The sequence below is a fragment of the Talpa europaea genome (assembly GCF_964194135.1).
Source record: "Talpa europaea genome assembly, chromosome: 3".
In the NCBI taxonomy this organism is placed as follows: domain Eukaryota; kingdom Metazoa; phylum Chordata; class Mammalia; order Eulipotyphla; family Talpidae; genus Talpa; species Talpa europaea.
The window spans coordinates 71,883,471-71,907,935 of NC_140069.1; positions in this window are offsets into that span (position 1 = coordinate 71,883,471).

The window sequence follows — 24,465 nt, forward strand, 5'->3', positions numbered from 1 at the left end:
ATTGACTTGCAGAAGTTGACTGGAGCTGACTCCAGTGTATAGCTGAGAAGAACTGAGTTCAAGAAAGCGGTGATATAGAAGAGTATTTCCTAAATCTGATCATATAAAATAATTGTGTGGTTAACATTAAAAATTAAAGGAACCATTGAGAACAAAACAGGAAATGTTTCTGAGAGTTTATCTTACAATATTTCTTTGTTTTAAAGACATTCAGAAGAGTAAATTGGACTTCAAGAGGAAAATCAGATTGAATTCTTATATAAGTAGTAACTGCCCCTTTTGGAGGGGAGATGGGCAGTAGATTTTCCATGGTATTCACTAATCAGTTTAACTTATTTATGTTACCTGGTTGCAACAGAACTAAATTCTGTCTTAAAGAAGTAGGAGGTTTGAGATTTCCTGCCTGCCTGTGACTATGCAGGTACTTCTCTTCTTCTTTTGACTTTTTCTAATAAACCTGCCATTCTAAAATGTAAAAAAAAAAAAATAGGGAGTTTACTAGAAACATATTTGATATTACATAATTGAAAAAATGATTGAAGAGCCAGGATTAGAAAAACAGATATATCCAGAGGCAGACCATACCATTATTCTTCAGAAAAAAATTAGAGCCAGGAAACCATGATAAAGGGAATGAATTGTTTCCTTGAATGGAACAAAATGGGGCATGGTCAGATATGGAATATGAAAAGTAATTATCAAATGACACTGGAACAGATAATGACAGAAAGAGAATTCAGGAGACAGAAATATTTCCCAAGCCCAGCAAGCTTGTGATTTCATTTATACTTTAATGAAAAAGGACTCCTTATTAACACTAGACTCACTTTTTTGTTTTATGAGTTAATTATTTTTAACAAAAATATATAAATGTATACATATATGTGTGTATATATATTCATATATATATATATACACACACACACAAAGCATGTGACTTAATAAAGTGCATATACTTTATTCCACAGAATAGAGTTATTATTTCCCAACCCACCTTTACTGGTTTTTATAGAAATCCAAGCTGACATAAGTCCTTTGGGTATTGTTAAATAAATGTATATTGAATATTACATTAATATGGGTCTTTCCTAATCAGTTGAATCACAGTCATATTAAGAACAAAAATATGTAATAAATCGCTGGGTGGGGCTAAAATTAAACTTTTGGGATAGAATCTGAGTGACTTTTAGTCCATGTGGTGTGGACTCTCTATTAGAACTAAGAATTTACCTATGCCAAGAAAAAGAAGACTTTTCTATTGAGAACTACTCAAGGTTTTCACCTGCTGTCTCTCTTTCTCTGTGAGCAGAGGATTTCTAGTAATTGGTCAGGAAGAACATTTCCTGACCTTCTTGGCAGATAGTCCTGTCTTCACCAGCTCTGAGTTCTGTAACTCTGTGTGGAAACTCCCCAGAAAGTCTCCCCATAGTGCAATCTATAAATCACTCTGTTTAGTAACATCTAACTTTAAAAATCAACTTCCAACCCAGGGGCATTTTTTGAATGGAGCTTATCCATGTACTTCCTCAACTGTGTATGAAGGCTGGTTCTGCCTTTGAAATGTTAAGCCAGAGTTAATTGATGACCTATCTTTTACGCCTGGTGTCTGTATCATTCTTCATATCACCATCCTCACCAAGGTCAAGGTACACTGTATACATGCTCTCACAGCATCTTGTAACCATTTATGGCTGCCCTCACCAAATTTAGCAACAAAAACATAGGGTGCTGAGTGAAATTTTATTTTCAAATAACAAATGACATTTAAATATCTGAAATGTCTGAAATTTAGATTTAACTGAATGACTCCCTCCCCTCCCAAAAGGCTTCTGGTTTAGAGATGCAGCAGAACTTCCCTGCCTGTCTCTGATGTGGGGCCACTATTGCTGCAAAATGACCCAACCTCAGTGCAGGTTGGATTTCACACACTAGCAGCATTTTGGTTTTGAGACCTGCAGGGTTTTGAAAATGGACCAATCAGGTTTGAGCTAGCACCAGTGCCTATCAAGTCTTAGAAACAGAGGCATTTGTAAAATCAGGCCAATCAGGTCTGAAAGGCAGATACCCTGAAGGGGATATAGCTGGGTCTTCAGATAGTTTCAGACACCCATTCAGACTGTCTCCTGGGAAGACCTTTGATGCAGACCTCCAAGACTCCTCAAGATCTTAGCTTGTTTTTTTTCACTTCAAACCACCGCCTGACTGCCACCCCTGACTGCTAATCCCAGACCTCAGGAACTGCCACATGCTGCCTAGTTGGCTGACCCCTGCTTCTGCCTCTGACCCTGCCTCAGACGTCACCTGCTAAATGGCACTGTTGCTTGTGCCTGGTGCCACTGAAAGAGTTATAACACAGGTGACTGGTCCTTTGGCACCATCTCTAAAAAATATCCATCACATTATTGACCCTCTGGCCCCCACCATGTGACCTCTACTCCTGCCTCTGGTACATTCTGTACCACCTTCTAGTTCTGTGGCCTCTGGCACTGTCCAGTCCACCCTTTAGCACTGCCCAGCCTAGGAGCTAGATAGGTGCTGCTGGTTGCTGTAGTGCCACCTCAGCAGCACCACCCATGGTCACCTCCAGCTACCACCACGAATTGGATACTGGTCCACTTACCAGTGTGCCACTAGCTCCAGGTACCTCTTTGGAGGGACAATGCCATCTTGAATGAGCAACTTTAAGTTGGGCTACTGGACACTAAAGAGTCTACCTGGGGTATGACAAAAGATGTTTTGTGCCTTAGAAACTATTTGCTTCTTCCCAACATCCTTCTCTCTCTTATCACTTTGTTAATAAACCCTGTTGTTACACTCAGAGCCAGCATTGTGTCCTGCACTTGCAAGCACCTGGGTCAGAACCCACAAACCTGGTTTCAAGTTCACCATGCCCTGATTATGGAGGAGAAACCTTATGTAAGAGCTAATAGGTCAAAAGCTTACTGATTCTCCTCTCAGGGGCACACAACTTTCATTAATAGATTCCCCTTTGAAGTGCTGTCTCTGTTAGAAGTATAAAATAGCTGGATCAAGACCACAAAAGGCAGCCCATAAATTAACTATCAAAGATTCTCTTGGTTTAGCTAAGCAAAAGCAGCACCAGGATAATAATACGTTGTGGTCTCAAGAGGGCCCAAGGGCTCTTGCATATGTATAGGTGCATTATAGCTTAGAAAGCTCTTTTAAATATATCAATTATCTCAATAAAACAAATACAGCAGCTCCTGAAGAAGGGTACTAGGTTCCTTTCACAGATTAGAAAACTGAGACTAAAACTGCAGTGCTGAAACAAAAACAGTTTGGGACCTAGACTCTCAAACTCATGCTTGTGTCACCATGCTGTACTCCTCAGCTAATGGTGCTTCTGTTATTTTTTTGGGGGGGTGTCTGTGTGTGTCCATGGAATCTGACCCAGTCCTCACAACCCTTGTCTAAGATTCCTTTTGAAGACCCAAGGTGGAATCTTTCTGGGATCAATCTGTAGAATTACTGGTATGCTTAAAAGACAAAATCCAAACCATTACAATTTGAGTATGAATTAGTTCATAGTTTTACCAGAGAAACATAAATGGCAGCATTACTTCTCTGCTTGTTTTCCATGCACTTTCTTTCTCCTCTTCCAACTCCCTAGGGAGGGAAAACTGAAGACAGACATAAAGAAGCAGCTCCCCTATGGTGGGATCTACAAATTCTCACACAAGTCTCCAGAGACTATAAAATCCTGTCTGCAGGCAGGAAGGAGGAAGTACATGGAGGAGAGCACAGGTGGGGAACTAGCCCAGTCACAATGCAGAGAGGACTAGACAGTCATGTGCTCAGCCAGAGCTAGGGGATTACCCCTTTATACTCAATTATCACACAACCACTGCCTCAGGGTACCCAGAAGCTACATAAATAGAAGAGTAGAGTTAGAGAAGACTTCCTTTCCTCTCTTCATCAGAGATGTGACACAACAAAACAATGATAGCAATACTAATATCATACAGTAAAACTAATAGTGGGCCTCTTAAAAAGGGAACACTAGCATCTTATAGTGAGACCAGGTCTCCAATCTGCAGGGGACTCACTGCTCTACCCCAAGTTTCTGCTTGAAGCCTGAAAAAGAGAAGAGAGTGGAAAGTATTGTATGGATGATATGGCAGCCTGCACCCCACACACAGCGCAATGGGGATCATGAATGTCCTGTGGCTGCTGTGGGGTTGACCACCACAGGCAGTGGCTGAGCAGGTGCCAGACAGTGGGGTGAAGTCAAAAAGAGATTTCTGGTTCAATGAAAATGTGCAGTAGGGATGTGCCTGCAGCAAAGCCTCCAGAAACTGATACTTGTGCCCATGAGGGCGGGGGTTGACCCTCTGTCATCCAGAAGACACCTTCAAATGTTGGGCAGAGCAGTAGAGACTGGGAAGCAGAAGCACCTCAGAGAGTGAGTGGCTCCATTTCTTCTCATTTTTCTTGCATACCAGAAGATCTGACAATGATGTGAGACAATCTGGAAGGGTACTGGAAGAAGTAAGAGCAGACCATACCCTTTCGTGTTTCTGTGTCTCATGGGAACCGGCCCTTAAAGGATATGGATAGGTGTTAAGTGAGTAAGATATACTGACGGAGTTTTTTCTTCACCAATGGTTTTCCTTATTATTAACATCGTATTTATTATAATTTAGTATGCATATATAATTATAGTACATTTCTTAAACTTCTGATTAGAGATTTTCAAAAATATTTCAAATGTAGAGAGTAAAATACTAGAATACACTTATCACCCTGCTTTATTATTATCAGCTTATGTTAGTTTTTCTTCAGTTTTAACCTTATCCAAAACCCCCCTCTATCATTACTCCCTACTATTATTTTTTTAAGGATTTATTTCTATGTATTTATGCATACAAGAACTGGGGTATAGGTCAGAGGTACACAGGGTGAGAGGATTCACCAAAGACAGAGTGGGGAGCAGAACAGACAGATCTACTGAAATACAGTAATGAGGAGAGCAGTGGGTGAGACAGGAGAGGTCTGCTGTGCCATGTGGGTTAGCTCCTTGGTTGGGGATTGAACTCATTGCCACTCATGCCACGGTGGCTGGTGATAGCTTGATAACACCAAGACTTAACCCCTGCACCAGCAGGGAGGCCCCCTAGTATTAATTTTTTTAAAAAATGCCAAACAGAATTCCATTTTTTCTATAAATAGTTCAGAACCTATCTCTAAAAATGGAATTCTAGACTGAAAATATTTATTGATCTGAACTAGACTGGACTCCACGGGATTTGACTGAAGCATACACATAAAGAATGAAAATGAAAATTTCCATAAATTATGGAAAAAGGTCATGGTTAGAATTTAATTAAACCAGCTAATAATATTTATACACCACTACAATTTAAATTGTTTAATAAAAGTATTACAACGTGAGCATGAACTATTTTATAGGATTCATACAATGAGTTGATTCAGGAGCAACAGGCTGGGAACCACACGCCCTGCACCAGGACAACTTGGTCTTAATTTGAAAGATGGCAGTGGCTGTGCTGAAAAAAGGCAGGAGTCTTCAAGGAGAGGTGGGTGATCCAGACAACCATGCCCATCTGCAGGGACACAACAGCATATCTGGTTTAGGCAATACTATTATTAATTTTGATTCTAAATTGATACTGAAAATGTTTAGAGACATAACAGAGTAACCATGTTGCGCCAAGTTCAGTGTCACTCACTAAATCAAAAAAAAAAGATGGATCATTTCTTTTCCTGTGTGTAGTAAAGGCTCAGGATGGAGAGTGTACAGTACAAAAGGACTTCATGAAAATTTTAGAATAGAAGCTTGTGTCATGTTGGTGATTTATTTTTTATTTATTTTATTTTTTTTAAAGATGTATTTATTTATACAAGCACTGGGTACGGTCAGAAGCGCGGGAGGGTAGAGAATTCACCAGAGCCAGAGCGGGGAGCAGAGCAGGCAGAAGGACCGAAGTACACTGCTGAGGGGAGCAGCGGGCAGCAGGAGAGGTCTGTGCGCCATGTGGGACCCTCCTCCAGTGGCCGGAGAGCAGCCGGGGATCGAACTGGCGCTGCAGAGGCTGCGGGCAGCTTCGCAACCCAGCGCTCAACTGCTGCGCCACCAGGGAGGCCCGGTGATTCATTTTTTAAATAGTGTGTATATATAATCCCTTTCCCCAAAACTCAAGTAGTAATTGTGTAAGGAAGGGAATGGTTGAGATCTTTTTAAAAACTTCAGAATGGTAATTCACAAACTCAGAATCATGGACATCTGAGAAATATGAATAAATAAGTAGAAACTTCCAGTCTATATCCCATGGCATCTCATTTAAATTCAATAAAAGCATGCAGCCTAGATAATGAGTTATGTGTGTAAAACAACATTACCTATTTTATTGAATAGATGCTTTACGTTAGAGTGTTATCATATGTGTTTCATAGTCTGAATCATTTCCGGCCACCCAGTCATACCAAGTCTAACATATATAAATATTGGTGTTCAAATATTTTCCCCATTTCAGTTTCTCTCTGTTTTGGTCATTGTCTCATTTGTTGTACAGAAGCTTTCAGTTTGAATGGCCCTGTTAGTTGGCTGAATGAGAGGCACCCTGAGACCCGCAAATAGTTTACACTCTAAGTGGGTTTTGCCATCTGCCACATGAAGACAAACATACCATTAGTGCATACGACTTTCAATAGAAAATAACTTAAATAGAATTAATGTGCAATAGAAAAAAGAGAAGATAATAGTTTCCAATTAGACACCAAAAGTTACCCAAACCCTAGCTGGGAAACGCCCAGCGAGGCAGGGTTCACTCAAAGCAGGGCCACTGAGGTCTGAACGCTTGCCAAAAGTCTAAGGCACCTTCTGGTAGGGAACAGTAAAAAAGGGACAGAAAGGGCAAGTGTGGAAAGAAAAGAGAAAAATCAAAACACAAGTTCAGATAAAGGCTGCCATTGTCAGCCTTCCCACAAGTCTCTCACACACATCTATTTTGTGTCTCTTTCAATGTCTCCAAGACCATGTTGCAAGTCTTAGGCTGAGAAGGAAGTGTGGCATCTTCTTCACACATCTCTCTGTTCTATGTGCCTCTGGAGGTCTTTTCTCCCTCCAACCTTCTCTCCCAAGTACTTACCAGCTTTCCCTCACTGCTTAGCTCCTTAGGCAGGTCAGGGAAACTCACTTTTCTGTGGGGATGACCCTTTTACAATCCCAGTTGCTTATTTCTCCTCTATTTTCCCTGCAGCTGAAATGAGTGCACAAAGATGTTTCTGAAGTTTACGCTAAGGAGGGTCTTGCCCATGATACTTCTATGCATTTTATGATTTCAGGTCTTATATCCAAGTCTTTCATGCATTTTGAGTTGATTTTCATACATGGTGGGAGATAGTGGTCTAGTTTCATTCTTTTGCATGTGGAAGTCCAATTGTCACAACATCATTTATTGAAGAGACTTTCTTTGATTCAGTGTATACGCTTTGCTATCGGTTGTATATTAGTTGCCCATAAATACGTGGTTTTATTTCTGGGCTCTCAATTCTGTTGCACTGGTTTATGTGTCTGTTTTTGCTCTAGTACCATGCTGTTTTAATTATTAAATAGTATAGTTTGACTTCTGGAAGTGTGATGCCTCCATTTTCCTCTGTTTCACTCAGGAAGACTGGATATTCATAGGTTTTTAGGTTTTTTTGTTGTTGTTGTTTTTGTTGTTAGCCCATACGAATTTCAGTAATCTTTGTTCTATTTCTCTGAAGAATAGCATTGAGATTTAAATTGGGATTGCATGGAATCTGTAAATTACTTTGGGTAGGATGGAAATTTTGGCAGGATTCATTCTTCCTATCCATGAGCAGGGAATATCTTTCCATTTCTTTGTATCTTCTACTTCTCTTAACAGTGACTTATAGTTTCTGTTGCATAGGCTCTTCACCTCCTTTGTTAGGTATATTCTAAGGTATTTTTTGTTTGGTGAGATTATAAATGGAACGATTTTCTTAATTTCTTTCTCCTTTAGATCGTTATTTGGCTATAGGAAGCCAACTGATTTTTGTGTATTGATTTTGTATCCTCCTATTTTACTAAAGTGGTTTATTGCTTCAGTTAGTTTTGCTGTGGAGCCTTGAGGGTTCCTTATGTATATTGTCATAGCATATGTAAATGATGGTAGCTTTACTTCTTCACTCCCAGTTTGGATCCTTTTTATTGCTTTTTTTTGCTATATTTCTCTAGATAAGACTTGTAATACTATGGTAAATAGTAGTGGTGAGAGTGGACATCTTATCTTGTACCAGATCTTAGTGTAAAGGCTTTCAGTTTTTCAGCATTGCAAATGATGTTAGTTGTGGGGTTTTCGGTTTTGGCTGTTTTTATATTAAGATAGTTCTATTTATTCCCAGTTTCTAAAGGGAAATTCATAAATGAATTCTGAAACTTATGAAACACTTTTCCAGCATCTATTGATATGATCGGGGGATTTTTCTTTCCTTGCTGTTGAGGTTGCAAATTATATTGATTTTTGGATATTGAACCATCATTGTGTCCATAGCATAAATCTCACTTCATCAGGAATTGTAATTTTTTAATGCATTGTTCAATTCAGTTTGCTAAGATTCTATGGTGGGGGCCTCCCTGGTGGCACAAGGGGTTAAGCATCAGCAGTATGAAGCAATCCACAGCTACTGCAGCACGAGTTCTATCCCCAACCAGGAAGGGACCAACATGCCAACATGGCACAGTTTACCTCTCCTGTCTCACCCGCTGTTCCCCTCAGCAGTGTATTTCAGTCAATCCACCTGTTCTGCTCCCCACTCTGTCTCTGGTGAATCCTCTCACCCCCCTCCACCCTCGCATCTCTGCCTGTACCTACCTTACCCCAGTACTTGTATGCATAAATAAATAAACCTTCAAAAAATATTCAATGGAGGAGTTTACATCTATGTTCATTAGAGCAATTAATCTGTACTTTTCTATCTTTGTGTTGTCCTTGTTTGGTTTCAGCATTAGTGTAATTGAGCTCAAAATATGTTTAGAAAAATTCTATCTTTCTCTAATTTTTGAAAGATTCTCAGCAGGATAGTTATTATTTTGTTGTTGAAAGTTTGGTAGAACTCACATGTGAAAGCATCAGGTCCAGTAAGAATTTTTGTTTTGGGAAGTTTTGATTACTGTTTCAATTTCTTTGTTTGATTTTGGATTTTTCAGGTTTTCCATTTTTTTCCCTATTCAGACTTGGATGATTATATAATGTAAGAATCTGTGCATTTCATCTAGGTTGTTCAATTTGTTTATTTATATATGCCCATAGACTCGTTTAACATACTCTGAATTTCTGCAGTTTCTGCTGTAACTTTTCCTATTTCATTTTTGATCCTATTGAGGGTTTTCCTTCTTTTTTCTTATTGAGCCTAACTAAGAGTTTGTCTACTTTGTTTATTTTTTTCAAAGAACCAGATTTTGGTTTCATTGATCTTTTGGGTTGTCTTTTTTCTTTCTATTTCATTCATTTATGGCCCCTGGTACCGTTGACTTGGGTACATGCCAATGTCAGAGACTCATGAGAGCTGGCGCTGCACTGAATGAACAGTTCACAAGTTGACACACAGTATGGAGGTTCTACTATTGGAGAGCTACACCGGAGGAGATACAGAACAAGGATCAATGGCTTGAGTTTGAGGCTCTCAATATAGAACAGTTGGAGCCTGAATCAGCAGGGAGAAGTAGAAGTCTGTCTCTTGATAGAAAAGGCAAGCTACTTGAAGGCCAGGCTGAGCTATTCAAAACACCTGCTGGTCCCCAAACCAGGGCTAAAACTAATAAAAAGAAACTCTTGAATAAACTAGAGCTCGAGTAGCTGTCAATAACTGGGTCCAACACTCTGGGGAAAAGGCTCAGTTTTGAAAAAGAAAAGAAATCTGGGCCCCAGCCCTACATCAACTGCAGTCTGTGCCCACAACACATATAGTGTTACAAAACAGTCTAGACTGAATGTGGGCCTGAGATGACAAGAGCTACTAAAACTTCAGGGCCAGTTTACAGGAGTGGATCAGTGTGGGTCCCAACATGCAGCCTGCCAGCCACAGTGCAACAGTTTACCGGAAGTGTTCCTTTGGTGTCTCACTTGCCCAGGACTCCTTGATACTTGCTACCCCTTGAGCACCAGCCCTCAGGGTACTTTAACAAGTGCAAAGACAATAACCGGAAAATCCATCCCTATTAGAAACAAAAATAAAATAAAATAAAATAAAATAAAATAAAATAAAATAAAATAAAATAAAATAAAATAAAATAAAATAAAATAAAATAAAATAAAATAAGGATACAGAAAATTACACCACAGATGTTAGAGAGAGAAAAATAACCTGACAAGAGCCCAAATCCAACAGAAATGCAGTCAATAATAGAGCAGGATTTCAAAGTAACAGTTCTAACAATGCTTGTGGAACACACAAAAAATGGAGGATGTGAAAAACCATCAGACTAAATACAAAATATATACAACATGGCTACAATTAAAATTATGGAATTAAGAAATAACATACATAATTTAAAATATGCAATTAAAGACCTCAACAACAAACAATAGAAGCAATGGAGAGAATTAATAAACTCCAAAATATAATGTTGGAGAGCACACAAATGAAACAACATAGAGAAAAAATTATCTAAAAAGGAAAAATGTATAAGAGCCCTTTGAGACAAATTAAAGAGAAATAATATCCATATCATGGGTTCCCAGGAGGCAAAGAAAAAGAAAAAAGCATAGAAAAATGTATTTAAATAAATAATAACTGAAAATAATCTCAATATGGGAAACAAACCAGACATTGTGAGTCAAGGCCCAAAGAATTAAAGAAAAAAATAATACCAGACAGACTCATACCAAGACACATAGTAATAAAACTGCTGAAAACCAACAAGAACAGACTATTAAAACATCAAAAGGAAAAAGGTTAACCTATATAAAAGTCAGCAGGCTTTTCAGCACAAACATTACAAGCATGAAGGGATTAGAAGGAGATATTTAAAGTTCTTAAAAGGACTTCCAGCCCAGAATCATTTATACAGCAAGATTAGCATCCAAGACAAAAGGAAGAGAAAGTAGCTCCATTGAAAAGCAAAAATTAAAAGAATTTATGAACAAGCCACACATGAAATAAATTGTAAAGGGATTACTATAAAGCAAAGAACAACAAACATCAAGGCAAGAGATACTTAAATTGCTTACTGTAGGCTAAATGATTTTCAGGCTTTCCTGCCTTCAGCCATTAGGATTGCATGCCTGATGGAGGACACCTGCATTTGTTACATTGTTATTTTTAGTTGTGTTGTTTACTTTTGTGGGACAGGGTTGCAGCATTGATATACTGCCAAGTGAGAACAGGAGATAGGAGAGAAAAAGAGCATGCCAGAGAGCCCAGAGTGAGAACTTGCCAAGGGCTGGGAGGTCTGCCAGACTCCTGGCCCCTCTGCACCCATCTGCAGGGTACCTGGTTGCAGCACTACATGTGAAAGCTCAATAAAAGCCTGAGAAAGCCACGGAGGGCTCCAGGACTCCCCTTAGCCCGTCTGCACAGGATCTTAGAGAACCAGCTCTGTGCCTTCCTGGCACTACACTTACCATGGAGGAAGAAGAAAGACGAGAGTGACAACATGACCCATGAGAACAAATCAGAGGCCAAATGTGGGGCAGGATGGTCACTGAGCAGGTTTTCTGATCCTGCAGATGGGTAAAGGAGAGTCCTGGAGCCTTCAGTGGGTTTTTCAGGCATTTATTGATCTTTACATGCATTGCAGCAAACAGGTACAGGCAAGCAGGGGGCCCAGGGGCCAGGAGGCCTCCAGGCCCCAGGCAAGTCTTCACTCTGGGCTTTTGTGGTTGCTGCTTCTGCTGCTTCTGCTTCTTTTGGTGAGGGTATAAATACTCCTCTCCTGGCCCACAGAAGTAAACAAGATAGCTTACAACAATGTAACAACTGCAGGTACCCCATCAGGCAGGGCAATCCTAATGGTGGGAGGGCAGAAAAGCCCGAAAAAACATTTACCCTACAGTCCACCCCCTCAGGGTTATCTGCTGAACAATCTATATACAAGTATATATAATTTTCCCTTAAACATAAACAATGCATGACCCACAAAAGAAAATAGCAATGAAACAATACAACTGAACACAAATAATTCCAGGCAGGGCACCAACCTAGTGGCAAAAGACAATTATTGGTACCAGCAGATGATCCACCAAATCTGCTGCTGAAGGCATTGCTCATTCATGGGGGTAACCATACCACTGTGGTCCTGGCCACAAGCTTCACACCACATCCACCCCCAGAATGCACTCACTCTTGGACTGGCTATTCTGTACTTTGGGGGTAACCACCCGATCCTCAGGGTTTTCTGTCTGTTGTCGCTCCAACACAGCTTTCATAGCCACCAATGCAACACGCAGGCCCCTTTACTCAGGCCAACCCATTGCACAAGCAAATGGGTTGGGGATCCGTGGATACAAGGTCCACATGCGGCCTCTCTTGGGTCTCCTCTTTGGCTGTGGGCTCCACCACAAGCCACGTTCCCCACCCGTCCCTCAAGGACAGGTTCCTCAACAACTCACCCTCACTAAACCATGAGCAGGGCATCACCCACAGGTGATTGTAAGAGACTGGCTGGCCTTCCTTAGCATACTCAGGTTGCTCAACAGCCACTCAGGGCTTCCCAACCTCAGGACCAGCTTTTGCTTTTCTAAGTTGGCTTTTTTCCTCTGCCTAGCTGCTGGGCGGTCCACAGGCTCTTTTTAGCCATCAAGGCCCACTGGCCACCCCCAGAGTCCCATCTTCTGGGGTGTACAAACACCTCAGGGTCCCCAAAACTGAACATTACCCTGTTAAAATTCCTCCACCTTCTGGTGGGATTGTAAGTCAAACTCCATCAGTCTTTTTCTACATCAGCACTGGCGAGCTCCAAATCATAGTCCTTTCTTCCCCCACGAGTCTGCTGCCTCAGGAGGTGTGGGCTGGTCCTCTGGGGCCATCTCCTCCTCCAGGAGAGGTCTTAGCCCAGTCCCAGAGCTCCTGGACTTTGTCCACCTCCTGTGCTCCTGCAGCATCTTCAGCTCTTTCCACAGCTCCTGGACTCTGGTCACCACATGTGCTACCATGGCACATCCAGCATTGTAACAGGCAAACACAGCCTGCTACTCCTTAGTCCCCCCTGAGGTCTAGAGGGCTCCATACCCGTCTGCATGAGAACATCCTGTCAACTTACGGCAATTGTGGGGCAGGATGACCACTGAGCAGGTTTTCTGATCCCGCAGACAGGTAAAGGAGAGTCCTGGAGCCCTCAGTGGGTTTCTCAGGCTTTTATTGATCGTTACATGCATTGCAGCAACCAGGTACACGGCAAGCAGGGGGCCCAAGGGCCAGGAGGCTGGGAGGCCTCCAGGCCCCAGGCAAATCTTCACTCTGGGCTTCTCTGGCCACTTTCTCTCTCCTTCTCTCTCCTGTATCTCTTTCTTCTGCTTCTCCTGCTGCTTCTCTGCTTCTGCTTCTCTTGGTGACTGTATCATTACTCCTCAGCTGGCCCACAGAAGTAAATAAGACAGCTTGCAACAATGTAACAACTGCAGGTGCCCCAACAGGTAGGGCAATCCTAATGGTGGGAGGAGAGAAAAGCCTGAAAAACCATTTACCCTACACCAAACCATCCAATGGAGCAAACAAATAGCCCATCATAAACTAAACTTACTCTAGTATGGACCAAAAATTAATAGAAATAACACATAAGACAACAGTAATAATAAAGAGCAGGTGGATTTACTGAAATACTCTGCTGATGGGGAGCAGTGGGAGAGACAGGAGAGGTCTGCTGTGCCATGTGGGTGAGCTCCCTGGCCAGGGATTGGACTCTTTGCCCCCTCGTGCCACAGTGGCTGGTGATAGCTTGAGAGCAGTGAGACCTTGACCCCTGTGCCACCAAGGAGGCTCCAGGCTGCAGATCTTGAAGTAGCAAATAAATGGGACATTATTTGGGGAGAAAATCCAGTAGATAGGAGTGGGATTGATTATCCCCTCAGGAGCAGAAACCAGTGAAGATTTCAACAAGGTTGGCACTACATCAAACAGGAAGTAGGTAGAGATATTCACCTGGGGGTTGTGGCCTGGTATAGGATACACAAATGGTAGTGTTATCAGCTTATCTAAAGGCTTTGGGGAGGAAAGAACACGGATTATTTGAAAGCACACTCCCCTGAAAGAGTGCAAAATTTTGTGGAGGAACTGAGGTGCTCCTTCAGGCTAAGTCCCTGATAAAGATAAAAGCAGAGCAGGCATTCTGATCTGCACTATCACTTCCCACCCTTTGGTAGTGGTATAAACGTTTGAGGTATACTGAAAGCACACAGGCTGCTGAGTCAATAGAGGAGATAGATCAGGGGTACCAAAAATATGAGCCAGTCCCAGACCAACTCATCTATCCTAATGTCTGGATCGTTCTAAGTCCCTCCCTAGCTCCCTATCCCACTGACATGGCAACTATAAAACAGAACTGAGTACATACGGAAGCCAGCAAAGACATTAATTAATTAATTAATTGCCGAAATACAGCACCATCTATGAGAAATGTAAAATAGTTTAGCCTTCTAAGTTATTACTAAAGATATTAAAGCATAAATGCTAAAATAAGGAGATCTCCAGAAGCAAAATGGGCAGACCAAAAAATACATTGAAATACAAGACCTCAAGAGAATATGACATTACAAGTTGAGAAAAACTATCCAGAATCCAAACACACACAAAAATGGAAGATTGTATCTCCTCGTTAGACAGATAGTACAGAATTACAATAATAAACTCAAAGATATAGAAATCAGAAAGTCAATTAATACAAGACAAGTCAAAGGAATATAGAGAACATAGTAAAGCTCATCAAATATATAAAACCAAAGTCAGGAAAACAAATTAATGAGTTCAAAAATAAAATCAATAAACGGATAGAAATTGCTTTAAATGAGAAATTAACAGAAATTCAGGCAGTAAAGTGCTCAATAAATGAGATTAAAAACTAGAGAATGGAGGTAGAATAAATCTAATGGAAGACCAAATAGTAACCTCAAAAATGGTAATGTACTCAGGATCCAGGCAGAAAAAAGAGAGACAAGAGATTTAAAAAAAGAAATGAAGAGACAATTAGAGAATGATATGACACCATTAAGAAAGCCCACATAAAAACAATGGGTATCCAAGAAGGTGAAGGGTACAAAAAGTCTATTCAAGAAAATAATAAAGGAAAACTTTTCATACCTGAGGAAGGAATTAAATATACTAATCTATGAAACTACAAAGATACCTGATTACCTGAATTCAAAGAGACCTATAAGAAGACATATGATAGTGAAACTAGCAAGAGTTTAAGACCAAGAAAGAATATTAATGATGACTTGGGTGGGGAGTTGGGAGGTAGGTAACTAATACAGGTACTCTTGTCAGGCTTACTGCAAGTCTACAGGCAAAGTGAGGATAGAATGAGGTATTCAAAATACTAAAGATAAAAACTGCCATCCCAAAAATACTATATATCCTACAAGACTCACTTTTATATATAATAGAGAACTAATGGTATTCCCATACAAATTAAAGATGAAGGAAATTGCAAACACTAGACTTCCACTACAAGAAATATTGAAATGGGGCCTCTCTGATGGTGCAGGGGTTAAAATCTTAGTGCTATCAAGCTATTGCTAGTCACTGTGGCAAGAGTTTGATCCCCAGCCAGGGAGCTAACATACATGGTGCAGCAGACCTCTCCTGTCTTGCCTGCTGCTCCTTTCAGCATGTTTTTCAGATCTACCTGTTCTTCTCCTCACTCTGGTGAATTCTCTCAACCCTTGCACCTCTGGCTTACATCCAGTTCTTGTATGTATAGATTAAAAAAAATGCTTTTTTTTTTAGATTTATTTATTTATACAAGCATTGAGTACAGTCAGAAGCCCGGGAGGGTGAGAGAATCCACCAGATCCAGAGCAGGGAATAGAACAGGCAGACTGATGAAATACACTGCTGAGGGGAGCAGCAGGCACGGCAGGAGTGTTCTGTCGTGCCATGTGGGACCCTCGCCGGTTGCCAGGTATCGAACCAGCACTGCAGAGGCTGCAGGCAGCTTTGCAGCCCAGCGCCCAACCACTGCGCCACTAGGGGAGGCCATGATAAGATTTAAAAAAAAAAAAAGTTTTAAAAAAAGAAACCTTGAAATGAGCACTCTGATCTAAATCTAACCAAGAAAAATCCCCCCAAAAGAAAGAAGAAATAAATAGAATAAGAAAACTAAAGACAAAATAGCATAGGAAAATCCCATTATGTCAATAATCACTCTAAGTGTAAATGAAATGAACTTGCCAATCCAAAGGCACAGAGTGGTTGGTTGGATCTGAAAACAAAGCCCAACTTTATGATATATCAAGGAGACCCATTTAAGCTCCAAAGATAAGCATAGATGCAAAGAAAATGATTGGAAAACAATTCTCTGTGCAAATGAACTGAAAAAAAAAAGTAAGGAGAGTATAACAGATAAATTAAACTTCCAATTTAAAAAGGCAAAAAAAGGCAAGGGTGGATATTACATAGTTATTAAGGAATTAGGAAGCCATAACATTCATCAACATATGTGCACCAAAGGACACCAAAATGTAAGACAACTATTAACAAACATAAAGACAGACATGGAGAGCAATACAGTGGTGCTAGGGAATTTCAACAACCTATCTATATCAATGGATAGAACAAAAAGCAAAAAACATCAAGGAAACAAGAACATTAAGTGAGGAATTAGAACAAATGGACTTACTAGACATTTATAGGCACTATACCTTATAAAATTGTATGTGTGCACTTCACAAGTGAACATGAAACAACTCAGGATAAACCACATATTGGGTCACAAAACAAGTGTCAATAAATTCATGAAGATTTAAATCATATTAAGCAACTACTCTGATAACAATAGTATCAAATTAGAAAACAACCAGAAAAGTGGCTATTAAGCAGAGACTGAAAAATACATTACTGAATGACAATTGGATTAATGAGGAAATCAAAGAAATATTTAAAAATAGTTGGAAATAAATGAAAATGAAAAAATGATCTACCAGAACCTATGAAGGTAGCAAAATTAGTACTGTGAGGGACATATATAAAAATACAGGCTGATATCAAGAAACAAGAAAGATATCAAATAAATAATCTAACATTACAGTTTAAGGAACTAGAAAAAGGATGAAAAAATGAAGCCAAAACCAGTACAAGGAACAAAAGAATAAAAATTAGTTCAGAAATGAAGTAGAATCAAAATGACGTTAAAAAGATCAAGAAAATAAAAAAAAAAATGTTGCTTACAAAAAGTAAACAAAATATACAAACCTCTAGCCATATTCACAAGAAAATAGGGGAGAAAATTCTAATAAATAGAAACATAAAAGAAACAGAAGTTACAAAAGACACCACATGAATAGAGAAGACCAGAACAGGCTACTATGAAACTCTTTATGCCAACAGATTGGAAAATCTGGTAGAAATGGACAAATTCTTAGAAGTGTACAAGCTTCCAAGACTAAATCAGGAAGAGATAGAAAACCTGAATAGTACAAATTTAAGAAAGGATATTGAAAGTAGTCAAAATTACCCCCCCCAAAAAAACCTGTAAACAGGTGGTTTCACTGGTGAGTTCCACCAAGGCTTCAAAGAGAAATACCTAATCTCAAACTTTTTCAAAAATTTGATGAGGAGGGAATACTCCCAAAATCATTTTATGAGGCCAACATTACTTTGTTACCATACATAGACAAGGACAACACAAAGAAAGAAGTTTATGGACCAACATCTCTGATGAATACAGATGCAAAAATCCTCAACAAAATCTAGCAAACCAAATTCAACAATACATTAAAAGGTCATACATCCGGCCTCCCCTGGTGGCACAGTGTTAGAGCTGGGCTGCAAAGCTGTCCACAGCCTCTGCAGCATGGGTTCAAAATCCAGTCACCAGCGAGGGTCCCACATGGCGTGCAGACCTCTCCTGCTGCACCCGCTACTCCACTCAGCAGTGTATTTTGTCAGTCTGCCTGTTGTGTTCCCCGCTCTGGTTCTGGTGAATTCCCTCACCCTCCTGCGCTTCTGACTGTACCCAGTGCTTGTATAAATAAATAAATAAATAAATAAACAAACAAACAAACAAACAAACAAGCAAGCAAACAGACAAATAAATAAATAAATAAGTCTATTTGAAAAAAAGGTCATACATCAAGAAAAAGTATGACTTATTTCTTGGGTACAATTGTGGTTCAACTTATGCATATCTCATCAAAGTAATTTACCATATGAACAAAAAGAAAGATAAACATCATACCATCATACTAGCAGATGCAGAGAAGGCATTTGACAAGATCAGCATCCATTTATAATAACTTTCAGTAAAATGGAGATAGAAGAAAAATACTTGAACATAGCAAAGGCCATATCTGCCAAACCCATGGCTAACATTATACTCAATGATAAAAAACTAAAAACTTTAACATTTCTTCAAAGAGCAGGTACAAGACAAAAATGTCCTATTACTGTTTAACATAGCATTTGAAGTCCTAGCCAAAAGAAAGACAAAAGATATCTATAAAAGGAATCCAAATTGAATAGTAGAGGTAAAGCTAACAGTACTGTCAACATATATTTGTGTGTGTGTGTGTGTGTGTGTGTGTAGAAGGTCTGGGGTATCAGCCAGAGGTACAGGGGTGAGAGGACTCACCAAAGACAGAGTGGGGAGAAAAAGGTGAATTTATTGAAATATACTGCTAAGGGGAGCAGTGGGCAAGACAGAAGAGTTCTGCTGCATCACAGGTAGGTTAGCTCCTTGGCCAGGTATCAAACTCAGGTCACAAAGATGATAGCACTGAGACGTAATCCATATGCCACCAGGGAGGCCCCAATCACTATTTTCAGATGACATGATAATATACATCATTACAGATTCCACTACTGTATTATAAATAATAAACTAGGATTAGAAATTGACAGGTTAGGGCCTCCCCTGGTGGCACAGTTTGTTGAGTGCCGCACTGTGAAGCTGTCCACAGCCCCTGCAGCACCAGTTCGATCCCGGCTGGTCAGCGCGAGTCCCACAGACCTCTCTTGTCGTATCTGCTGCTCCCCTCAACAGTGTATTTCGTCAGTTTGCCTGTTCTGCTCCCCGCTCTTTCTCTGATGAATCCTCTCACACTCCCGCACCTCTGGCCTATACCCCAGTTCTTGTATAAATAAATAAATCTTAAAAAAAAAAAAAGAAATTGGCAGGTTACAAAATCAAAATACAACTTTTGATTGCATTCCTATATACAAATAATGAACTAGAAGATAATTCAGGAAAGCAAAACCAATATCAAAACATATCAAATACTTGGTGATAAAACTAACAAAGAATGTGAAAGATCATTTCAATGAAAACTATAAGATGTTGCTAAAAGAAACAGAGGAAAACACAAGTAAACAGAAATATATAACATCAATATAAGCAAGAAAGTACTTGGAAAGATTCAGCACCCACTTAGGATAAATTTTCTAAGCAAAAGAATAATAGAAGGAATCTACCTCAATCTAATAAAGAACACATATTACAAGCCAATTGCCAATACTTAGTGGTGAAAATTTAAAGCTTTCACCTCAAGGTTAGTAACAAAACAAGGAAACCTACCATCACCATTTCTGTTTAATTTGACAGAGGTTTTGACAAGAACTACTAGACAAGAATAGGAAATAAAGGGAATCCAAGTTAGAAAAGTTAAATTATCTCTAATTGCAGACAATATGATTTTATATGTAGAAAATACTAAAAGACTTCATCAAAAAAAAAACTGAGGGCCTCCCCTGGTGGCACAGGCACTTGAGTGCAGCGATGTGAAGCTGTCCTCAGCCTCTGCAGGGCCAGTTTGATCCCAGCTGGCCACAAGGGTTCCACTTGGTGCAGCAGACCTCTCCTGGCTCGCTCACTGCTCCCCTCAGCAGTGTATTTCGTCAGTCTGCCTGTTCTGTTCCCTGCTCTGTCTCTGGTGAATCCTCTCACCTTCCCATACATCTGGCCTGTACCCCAGTTCTTGTATAAATAAATAAATAAATCTTTTTAAAAATTATTTGAAATAACAAAGTGGCAGGTTCCAAAATAAACATACAGAAATCCATAAACTTTTTATATGCAATGAGCAAGAAGCAAAAGAAATTAAGAATGTACCTTCATGTATAATTGCCTCAAAAAGAATTAAACATCTCAGAATTAAAGTAAGTAGGTAAAAGACCTATGCAATGAGACTACAAGATGCTACAAGATACAAGATGCTATTAAAGGACTTAGATAGACATAAGGTGATGGGAGGATATTTCAGGTTCATGGAAAGGGAAAAATCAATGTAATCAAAATTACTACTCTGCCTAAAATGATATATAAATTTAATGTAATCCCCAAAGAAATACACACAATGATTTTCAAGGAAAATGAATGAAAAATATTAAAAATTATATAGAACCACAAAGGCCTTGAATTGCAAAAATAGCTTTGAAGAAAAAAGGAGAGAAACAATGGTATCATGTTACCTGTCTTCAAACTTGACTATAGAGGGACCTCCCTGATAGCACAAGAGGTTCAGACTCAACCTATGAAACTATCCACTGCAGTATGAGTTCGATCCCCAGCCGGGGAGATACATACATGGTGCAGCAGACCTCTCATGACTCACCCTCTGCACCCCTCAGCAATGTACATCAGTCGATCCACCTGTTCTGTTCCCCACTCTGTCTCTGGTGAATCAGCTCATCCCCCACAACTCTGGCCTGTGCACCAGTTCTTGTTTGCATAAATAAATAATCTTTAAAAAAGAAAACTGACTATAGAGCAACAATACTAAAAAACAATATGGTATTGGTGCAGAAACAGAATACATGAATCAGTAGGACAGAATTGAAAACAGAAATAAATTCATATATATATATATATATATATATATATATATATACCAAATCTATGATAAAGCGGCTATGATCATAAAATGGGAAAAGGACAGTCTCTCTAATAAATGGCACTGGGAAAATTGGAAAGCCATACATAAAAAAAAATGAAGTTAGATCACTTGATAACTACATACATCAACACAAACTCCAAATGTATTAAAAATTTATATATATATTATGACTGAAATTTATAGAAGAAAACACTGATGATATGTTCTACAATATCAATGATAAAGATATTTTTGGTGACTCAACCTCTGTGGTAAAGGAACCACAAAGAGAAATAAGTACAACAGCGTTATTTACAACAGCTAAGACTTGAAGCAGCCCAAATATCTATCAACTGAGATTGATATCACTTGAAGCAAAAAGATGTAGTATATCCACATCATGGAGTGTTATAAAGCCATGAGAATGAAATGCAGTCATTTTCAACAAATGGAGAGAATTTGAGAGAATTAGGTATAGAAAAGTAAGTCAGAACAATAAAGATAAATGCTGGACATTTACATGGTAGACAATTTAATCGCCTAAATCACTATAAAAAACAAGTGGACACTCAATAAACATACTGAGATTCAGAAGAAGGAAGAAGAGAAAGGGACAAGTGGATGCAAGAGATGGTGGTGGGGGAAAAATAAATCTAAAAAATCAGAAACCACTCAATATAGCTACCAGTGGGAAAGCAAGAATAGAATAAAGATGGCAAGGGAAGAAATAGATTGCTATGTGGACCTTTTTATATAATTTTTACTTTGAATCAAATGGACATTGCTTATTAAAAAAATAAAATACAAAAAAATCTTTAAAGTATAAAAACCCTTTTAGGCTTATGGGCCCTATGAAAACAGGCAGAAAGTCAAATTTGGCCAGTAGGGCTGTATTTGTTGATTCTGTGTTGGAAGAAAAAGTTGAAATGAGATACAGTTACAAGTTCTTCCCTTGTTCTATAGAGAGCATAGGAGCTGGAATGACTTTCAGAGCTGTGTTGAATCAAGGTAAGTTTCCTGATCAAGGGTAAGTTTCCTGAATTGTAAACCTGGATGTTGCATGTTTTTTTTGGAAAATGGGACAGACTCAGGTGAAACATTTCTCTTCAGGGCAGGACAAGTCCCAGAGAGAAACTCCACTGAGAGCTGCCATTTTCAACTCTTTTAGCAACTGGGGTTATGAGCAACATTATATTATAAGTAAAAGCTGTGATTTCACAGTTATCCAACTTTGACTACAAGAAAGCTGAGCCTGTGAAGAGACATTACTTTCACAGGCTCAGCTTTCCCCCAGCAGAACAGTTGCCCAAGGCTTCCCCTTAGAGTGATGGGGTTGGGGGTGGAGTTAGGCTGCCTCTCTCCTGCCAACTGTCTGGAAGCCTTCTGGTGAGAGGTCTGGCCAAAACTGCTGGCAGCACTCTGAACTTAGAATTTCAGAAACTTAGTACCATTTGTTCATATTTAGGGTTTTTACTATAGTTCCCACCAACAGGGAAGGTCTACCCAAGTTCAACATGCCCTTATGTGTTTTTGTTTGTTTTATTTGTTGTAGATTGGTTTAGTTTTATTTTGTCTTAGTAACAGGTACTAATAGAGATTGAAAGGGAGGAAAAAAAAAAAAACACTCTCCTTGGAAAACCCATCTTTGCTTTCCTAATCCCTTCTTGGCAAGTCCTCTCAATTGCATTTAATGGCTGTGTTTGCTGTGTTTATCATTGGGAATAGTAAGGTTATATTTGCATAGCTGACAGCCATCTTTCAAAGTTTCTTATTTCACAACTTATTTTAAGCTCAAGACCAAATACTTAGACATAAGAAAATAGAGTATTCATTTTCAGATTTAACTCTCTTAGAATTCTGCATTCTATATTCTACTTCTGAGATTGGGAATCACAGAAAGGATAGATAGGTAGGGAGTCGCTCTCTATTATGAACTACACAAATGTCTGCGCACATGGATTTGCACACACATGATCTCTAATGGATGTACCCACTGCTACACTAATGTGCATGTAGTAGGACTGGGTGAAAGAGATCTTCTGGTGGGATAGCAACACTCTGGGACATTAGTTGGAAGTCAGTACAGAGTTCAGCCATGTTACTGGAATAGTGTTCCTCCAGTTACTGGAGAAGCAATGTTCTAAGAAAGGACCTGTTCCATGAAGAATTCTATAGATCCCTACAATGAAGATGCCAACTGCCCTCAGAATTCAGACAACTTCGCAAACTTTGAGGACCCAACACATAGGAGTCAGCTTGTTATCTTCCCTGACTGGCTGAGAGGACTGGCAGAACACAAAACATAACATTTTTCTTCACAACAAGATTAAAATTGAAAAAAGGGAGAATTCAATCCTTTTTCTTTTCTCTCCATTTCTAACTATTCAATTTTGTAAAGAGAGAAATTGTATCCATACTTAAATTTTTTGGAAAAAAACACTACAAAGAGGTGGTGCACAGGGAATTTCAAGGCAGTGAAAACACTCTGTATAATATAATGGTTGATATATGTCATTATGCATTTGACCAAGCCCATAGAATGTACTACCACCGGAGTGAACCTTAAATTAAGCTTTGAACTTTGGGTGTTTTGATGTATTCATGCAGATTCATCCATGGCAAGTCTACCAGTGATGTTGGTAATGGGGAGGCTGGCACGTGCAGGGCAAGGGATATATGGAAAATCTTTGTACCTTCCAAACTTGCTTTTGTTGTAAAAGTGAAAATACTCTAAGAAAATAAAGTCTATTGAAATTATGAAACCGATTTTTCTACTTTTAACGCTGTAAATAGCAAAGTTGCATTTGATTTTGTCTGACCCGCATTAAAGCAAGAAGCACTGCGACTTAAAATCTATCCCTGGGTAGGCTTTTGCCAGCAGCACCTGGGCTGCCTCCATAGGATTTCTTCATTCTTACTTGATGCCTGCATCAGATAACTAATCTAGTCCAGATATCTAAGAGGGTGCTGACACCAACCCAGCAAAACAAGCAGAAAGCATGTTGATGTCAGACCTCTTGGCTTTCTTGTGGAAAAACTCTTTCTCTTCAACTACCATATGGACTTGATTCACCCCCTGTAGAGGAGGACTGCTGCTCCTGTCCTGTAACTGCTGAGAATTTTATACCTAATAAAGGCTTCATTAACACACAAATGTCAAAGTATAAAAAGGCTTTGCATGTCATGGCTGGGAGGTCTAGAGTTTCAGTCTATTTTATCCTTCTGCTTTTCAAAAAGAAAAAAATAACAAAAATATATCTTTTCCTATTGATGAATCTACTTACATTGCTTTGAAAATGAGAGACAATATAAAGGGCATCTTATGTGAATTTATTTATTGAACAGGAATAAAAAAGTGAAGTGTCAAATTCTATTAATATAGACCCCTTCTTCTCCAAACAATCTTTGACATTGAAAGTGGATTCCAGAGAAATGGGATGCTTCAAAGACACAT